The sequence below is a fragment of the Poecilia formosa genome, unplaced genomic scaffold (assembly GCF_000485575.1).
Source record: "Poecilia formosa unplaced genomic scaffold, Poecilia_formosa-5.1.2 Scaffold177, whole genome shotgun sequence".
Classification (NCBI taxonomy): Eukaryota; Metazoa; Chordata; class Actinopteri; order Cyprinodontiformes; family Poeciliidae; genus Poecilia; species Poecilia formosa.
In genome coordinates this window covers 209,023-216,936 of record NW_006800116.1, presented here as the reverse complement: position 1 = coordinate 216,936, position 7,914 = coordinate 209,023, and the positions used below count along the sequence as shown (strand labels likewise).

General features: G+C 33.2%; 1 long non-coding RNA gene across 1 annotated transcript; it reads right to left on the bottom strand.

The window, feature by feature from the left end:
- Window positions 1-1,387: 1,387 nt before the first annotated feature.
- On the bottom strand, window positions 1,388-2,331 carry LOC107837801 (uncharacterized). The gene is made up of 3 exons (XR_001663844.1): window positions 2,034-2,331; window positions 1,593-1,733; window positions 1,388-1,404 (listed from the first exon to the last, which is right to left on the bottom strand). It is a non-coding gene; the product is annotated as an uncharacterized LOC107837801 (long non-coding RNA).
- Window positions 2,332-7,914: the final 5,583 nt, after the last annotated feature.

Here is a 7,914-nt window from a genome sequence, read left to right as displayed (position 1 = left end):
AAAATAGTTTAAAGACTGTTGGAATTAACGCTATGCCCTTGTGTTATTGTTTTATTGGGAATATTTGTATATTTAAATCAGCAGCAGTCCTGATTACAAGTCCCTTCCACTGTTTCTATTTAAAAAACACAAACACATTGAGGAAACCCTGGTAAAAAAAAAAAAGTATACTTTAGTATACTAAATTTTAACATACTTTAGCATACTTTGATTGATGTACTTAAACTATACTATGTTGGAACAACTTTTTTGTGCTTAGTATATTTTAATAGTATTTAAATTAGTATTAAATTACAATTTTTAGTATACTTCGTATACTGTAACGTACTTTTTTGGAACAACTTCAAGTTGTACTTAGCATACTTTAAGTGTACTTTTTTAATGTACTATTTATATATTTTGAGTGTACTAATTCTGTCATAGAATTATATTAAAAATAAACTTTTAATATACTGCTAATATATTAGTAATGTATTTAAATTACACTTAATTTTTAGTTTTGATTTACTGCTATTGCTAATAAAGTACAATTTTAATTACTCATAAAAGTCTTCTTTATTCCTACTTTCCTATTTTGTATATTACATGCATAACTACACTACAGTACTTTCATTGTTTTAGGCTACAATTACATAGAAAGATTAATTACACAAGATGTTCACAGTAATTCAAATATTTTGTTTTATGACCGACATTTTAAAATTGTCCAATTTTATTCACAATTTTATGAGCTTTACATAAATTAGCAGTTTACACATCAAAAGTGAACACAATGAACATGAAAATTTAAGTGTGACAAAAAAACATGAATGTTATTACTTTAAAGAACAAAAATTATAATTACATTGTGCTTTCAATATATTACCATTTTTGTAACACTTTATTTGATGGGGTGTGCATAAGACTGACATGACACTGTCATAAATATAAAATAAAACCTTTCATCCAACTTTTAAAGCAAATTCTTATTAAAATTTAATAAAATTTACTCAATGACACTTCATGACACTGCTGGTATGTTTCTAACATGAGTGAGGATCAATGACAGAACATTCCCATTCACTGCACCACTGCACCTTACAGAAACCTACAAAAAAGAACTGATGATGATGGGGACCGGGTGCCTGGGGTGGAAAAACATTTCTGGGTGTCTTCTTTGCCTGTTTATGTTAGAAGTAGAAAAAAATAGTCAGCAATGTCATAGAATCAGTTGATGTTGGCATTAACTATGAAGCTGTTTTAAGTGTGGACTTAAGGAGACAAACTACCTTAAAAGCTTTCCATCCATGATCTGAACACACTGATCCTTGCAAGGTAGTGAGGGTGGCTGGTGGTGCCCATCTCCAGCAGTCAGATGAGAGGCAGGGCTCACCCTGGACAGGTCACCAGTCCCATCACAGGGCCCTGAAAGCCAACAACAAATAAAATGTATGAAAGAGAAATGTTAGATAAACAAGGGGAAAAATTCTGACCAGTTATCTTTAAATCAAATCATGTTTATTAAGCACTTGGTGTTGGTAACGCACCAGTTTTTGTTGTTGAAAATGTAGCTAGCTCCTCATTAAAAAAACAAAACAAAAACAAAAACATACATTATGAAGACGATGTGGAGGTTCATCCTCAGAGCTGGTTGGTGATCTGGTGGAGCCAGAGCCTCTTGTGAGACAGAAAAGTCTTTAGGTTTCCTAACACTTGATTTCTCTGGCTTCCTCTTTCATCTTCATTTGCTTAGACTGCAAACATATGTTGAAGATAAAAACATTGATGAACAAGTTGTAACAACAACCTCACAATATCAAAGTATCTTTGACATATGGAGCTTAATTAAAACCAGGTTAAGTTTATGAATAAAAGTATAAGTCGCAACAAACAGCCTCCATGCATTTATAACATGAAGCTGAATGATTGCTATAGTAATAATCATACAAGTCACAATAAAATTGATAAAATAATTATTTATAAAACCAACGTAAGTTATATATCTTTACGGCACTGTTTATAATTAAACGGAGATAATTAATAAGCAAACTTACCACTAGCTAGCAAGACGCCTTCGTCCCTCCGGGCTCCTTTTGTGAAACACATTTCATTTCCATCGGTTGTTGTCCAGTTATGTTGTCGTCTAACTCGGACTTAGTCACCAGCTTGAATTTACCAAAATTAGTAACTATTGTCAAGGCCCTCTCTACTTTTAAGGCAATATTATGCGAGTAAAAATGGCGAATTTGGACAGCGTCTGTTATCTTCCCTGCGTTCAAGTTTTTTCTTCTCTTTGTGGCGTTTATTAAATAAATGAAAGTGTGCAATACCGCCACCATCTGGTCTGGAGTATGAACTGGTGCTAATGCCTGATGTATGATATTACATCATACATCTGAAAATGGATTGGGTACTTTAACAACATTACATCAGGATTATAATTTTTTTTATTTCTTGCAATTTAGTAAAAGATTATTAATAACCATACTTTATGGTATTCTAACCATACTTTTTAGGTGCTTAAAAGGTATCCCTAAAAAGCACCTAAAAAGTACTTTTTAGGTGCCTAAAAGACATACTTCTGCATATGTATTATTTTGTAACCAGGTTGCTGCATGTTGCAGACTTCTGCCCAGGTCCCTCTTGAAAATGAGATCTGGATCTCAATGGGGTTCACCCGGTTAAATAAAGAAAACAAATAAAAAGGCATACTTTATTAGCCTAAAAAAATTTACACTGAGATGTAATTTAAAACATAGTGAAATTAATAATTTAAAGTAGTGTTAAGTGAATTTTAAAAAATTCTATTTTGAGCATATATTTTAAAATATACACAAAATATATTTTAAATATATTTTAAATATACTTGAGCAAGTGTATATTTACACTTGGGCAAATATATATTTTGTTCACTTAAAGTATACTTTTATTTAATATATTAAAAGTGTATTTTGGTACAATTATGTTTAAGTGTGTTTAAAGTTATAATTTCAAAATTGGTACAAGCATAATTTTAGTATACTTCAGATATATTTATAGGTAGTACACTTAATCAGTGTTGTGTTCAAGACCACCTAACCCGAGACCAAGACAAGACCAAGACCAGAGTGTATCGAGACCGAGACAAGACCAAGACTTTTAGGGTCCGAGACCAAGTCAAGACCAAGACTGAGGAAAGTCGAGACCGAGTCAAGACCAAGACCAGCGGCCCGCGCTACATGACACAATAAAATGTAAAATATGATAAAAATTGCTTTTCAAAATAATCGGAAAGATCCATATTCCCATAAAAACACCTAGATATTAAATACTTAATACATTTTACCAATATTAAATATTCCATTTCTGTGCTACAATGTGTGATGGTCTCATGCCATCCCTAAAAACATAACACCCTGGACATTTGCCCATATTGCTCATGTAAGAAACCACCACTGTCTGCACCATTAAACATAGCAATTGAGGCAATGCCCTGGCGGTAAATAACGCTCAACTATGAACACTGACCAAGGAGCAACAAGCAAGAATTAACCAAACAGAAGGCGCTCATCGTGACTGTTTTCACTCTCTATCCCAGTACATGAAGCCAGGTAGTCTGACACCATGGCAGACATTACAGCTGCCACTTTGAACAAAAACAATCAAAGAGTGCATGCTCTGCGTGCTCTTTCATTCTTGTGTTTTAGTTATTTGTTAATTTAAATATCAATGTACATAATTAAATTAAATAATGATGCAGTGTACACAGAGCATTACAAGAACAAAGAACGGGTGTTCTGTCAGGTCAGATCACGGTGTTCTGTCAGATCAGCATACGTTGTCAGATAGTCGTACGCTTAGCTCAGACATGCATACGCTGTCATTACCATATGATTTTATTTAATCAGCAACATAGAATCATGACGTAGATCATTATTAACAGTTATTAACAGCTATATGGCATCCAGCTGCAGCCAGACCTGCTTTAAATACACTTTAAAACCATGACAACGCATGTATATCTATCTAGTTATATTATGTTCATAATATAAACAATTTAATGACTTATTTTCGTCATAACTTGTTGCGTATGGTGAACTGACAACTACTCTGACGGTCGGACTTCTTAATGCGCATGCGCAGGCATGGTACTCACTGCATGTTTGCTATTCTGACAGCGTATGGCTATCTGATAGAGCAACTGCTCTCAGTGAGTGACACTCCAGTCCTATCTAAGTAAAGAGCCGTGGAGAAGAATCGACTGTTTCTGAATGTCACATCACTATATTGCAGACTTTTGGACACAGCGTTGTCCCACATATGCGACAAGTCAGTCTACACCTCTGCACAATAATTCAGCGCAGTGAGTGACAACTTTTTTTCATCACAAATAACGTGTCTATACAGCTAGCTTTGCATAACAGATCTTACCTTCTTTGAGCTACTTTTCTAAGTGACGAAAAAAGTTAGACGTTGTTCCCACCGTCTGTGAAAGCGAAGCGATGCTGAGTTAGCTGTGGCCATCGGATTTCTTACTATTCTTGCAGCGCTATTATATTACTGACGATTAGACAAACATTTTCTGCCGCTGAGAGAAAACAACTGCGCATGTCCTGGAGCGTGGCGCGTGAGTGAAAGGTGGGGAGGGGAGGAGGAGAGGGGAGTAACAGAAACATGTAGTTGCTTGGATTTTAATCGGTGCGTTTTTGCATCCACTGAAAACAAAGATGTTAACAAATAAACTGGACAATATGCTGTATGTTTAGTGATATTTTCACAGTTGCGGTCTCGACTGGTCTTGAAATAAAATGCCCAGTCCTCAGCGCCTGAGACCGAGACAAGACCGAGACCAAATGCGGTCGAGTCCGAGACGAGACCGGGACTATCAAAAAATGGTCTTAAGATCGGTCTCGAGACCAAGACCAATTTCGAGTACCACAACACTGCACTTAATACTTAGTATACTTAAAGTGTACTTTCACAAATATAAGTATGTTTGAAATATACTTAAGTATACTTTTTTTTCACCTGGGAATTCTCCCTTAAAATGTCCTTGCTCTTTGTGAAAACTTGAGCTTTGCCTAGCTTTTGGATCTGAGTAGCTGCTAGCTTCAGAAGCTACTGTTAGGTTCACTTCTGTAGCTTTTAGAAACCATTAGAAGGGTTTGATTACTCTACTGTCACTTAAAACGTTACCATTACTAATGCTGGATGATAGGGCTGAAAAAGTTATCATTAAGCGTTTCATAACAGTCGATATCAATAATTGTTGATAGATAATTATTACTTTTTGACCTTTCCTGTGTTATGCACAGTTTTCACTCTATGATGATGATTTATGAGGCTCAGTGGCAAAACCTAAAACTGCTGCTGTGCAAGTTACTCAGTTATCCTATGTAACCAAAAAATGTAGTAGAAATGTAGGAGTTTCCAGGAAACCAAAGAGTGAGTAAGTTAGTTATGCCACCAAGATTGTTTATCTGGCTGTGAGAGAGGTCGAGCAGCTAAAGCCTTTTGATATTGATCATGTGTCTATTGCGATATATAGTTATTGATTTATTGGCCAACCCTACCCATGATGGAGAAGACATTAATTTTGACATGCAAATTTCAAGTCAAATGTAAGAATAATCAGCTAAATTAAAATTTGCCAAATCTAGTACCGGTACTCCTTTTCATTATATGTATAATTGCACAATTTGAGATTTAGAAAGTACATTTGCTTAATGGAAACACAGCCATAAAAAAAATTGGTTTATTTCTCAAACTTGCCCTGGAAACACTTTATTCGCATTAGATGAGTAGATGAGTACATTAGATCAACAGCTCTGATGTTTCCACTAGAGAAAATCACAAAGGAGAAGATAAAATAGTTTGAGGGTATTTTGGGAACAAACTTATGTGTGTGTGATTTTAATTGTGCTTCTTATTCAATGGAAACACCACAATTGCAAAATTGTTTTTTTTTTCTTTCTTTCTTTTTTTTTTTACATTAGCAGAATATCAACAAAGCTTTGAACACATTTGTAATGGAAATGCATCTAATGTTGCAAGCTCTGACAGATTTCACTTCTATCTCCTATACAGAATTGTGTTCTGGGTTAGATTAATAGCTTTCATCTCTCTGGTGAGAAATTGTTAGATTAAAACCTTAATAACTGTCAGTTTGTGACCTCAGTGATAGTTCCTCCCTCACATCTCTGACTGCTTTCTACTAAAGGTAACATACTGACTAGCCCTACCTACTTCACACAATTGTCGCAAAAGAAAAAAAAGAAAACATTACCCTATAAATACATCAAAAAGCAATATATATTCAACATGCTTTACCAAGACAACTGATTGGCCCCTGCAGATACAACCCACTTTATCACAATTTGAATCCTGCCTACTGGAGATGTTTGAAAGTCAAATTAGCTGCAGGTGAACTGAGATCGGGTGATGAAACCAACTTCAGTCACTTGCACTGGAAAAGTTTGCACATTAACTGCTGGACTGACCAGAGCCTCACATGTATGTAAAGATTTTATTCATCATCACTAAGAAGCTAGAAGTTATTTATAATCCTTTACTTTAAAGAACCCATGAAGGTTGTAGGTTGTAAATGATAAAGTATTTTACAAAAAGCATAGATAAGAGTTTAAGAGAGGTATAACTATGTATCTTACAGTAAAGAGTCTCACTTTGAAATTCTTCATAAAATAAAAACATTATTGTAATGAGTGGGATGTTTTGATTACAGATCAAGTCATAGAAAACATTTATGGAAACACTCAAGAGTTAGAAAAATAAATATGGAGTGATGAACTAAAAACATCACAGTTAGTAATTTACTTATCCTCTACTGGCTTATCGGGAAGCTGAAGTTATTTTAGGAATGTAATTTACCAATGAGAAATATTCCTCATTCAGCATGATCCTAGTTTCATTAAATAGCAGCTAACAGGTCAGATTTGCAGGACAGACCTGCATCCTGCAAATTATGCATGTATTTTAGTTTTGTGTTGTTGTGTATTTTCTATATTGAAGAAATTATTTTGAGTTCTGGGTTCTAATGCCAACCATGATCTACTTGGATGGTCCAGCATGTTGCTTGGACTGTAAAAACCATGACAATGGAAACAATCATCTTACTATTGACATCTACCTGATTCTGACTGTAGCTGACATATTGGTTTCTTAATGTTGATTGAAATGCCAAAAATGTGTTGATTTACCTTGTTTGCCTTTTTACGATTTAGTGCCTCCATAAGTTATTTTCTTTCTACTAAAAACAATGACTCCATAACTCCATCAAAAACCCAGATTGATTGGTTTTAAATAAAACAGCCTTGTTATTTATTAATTTATTTATATAGAAACTACTATTAATAAAAATTACTTTACTTTGTTTTTGATAAATAACAAACAACAATAATAAATAATATTCCATTTTTTAAAATCTTTTACAATAGATTTTTCCCTAAAAATAAAATTCTAAAATTTCATCACAAGACTGTTTAGTTGTTAAAACTATTTAATCATTTATTAGATTATTGCTTTCCCCCTTATTTTTAACTTCTTCTTTTAGCTTATATTTTTTATTTCTTGCTTTTTTATTTTTTCCTTATAATTATCATTGATAATAATTGATTATTTATTTTTTATTTCTTATTTTATCCATATTATTATTAATATTATAATAAAACCGTTGTATCATTTGACTAGATCACAATATGGACTCACCCTATTTTAGAAATAAAAAATAAACTATTTTTCATAAATCAGTAATTATTTTTGTAATTATTTGGCTTTATTGATATTATTAACATGCATAATATTTATTTCGAATTTATTAATATTTAAATTTTATTATACAATAGTTTTCATAATTGTATTTTCTAAAAAAAAGATGATTCCATAACTTTATCAAGACAAAGCAGCTTCAGTTCTTATATATATATATATATATATATA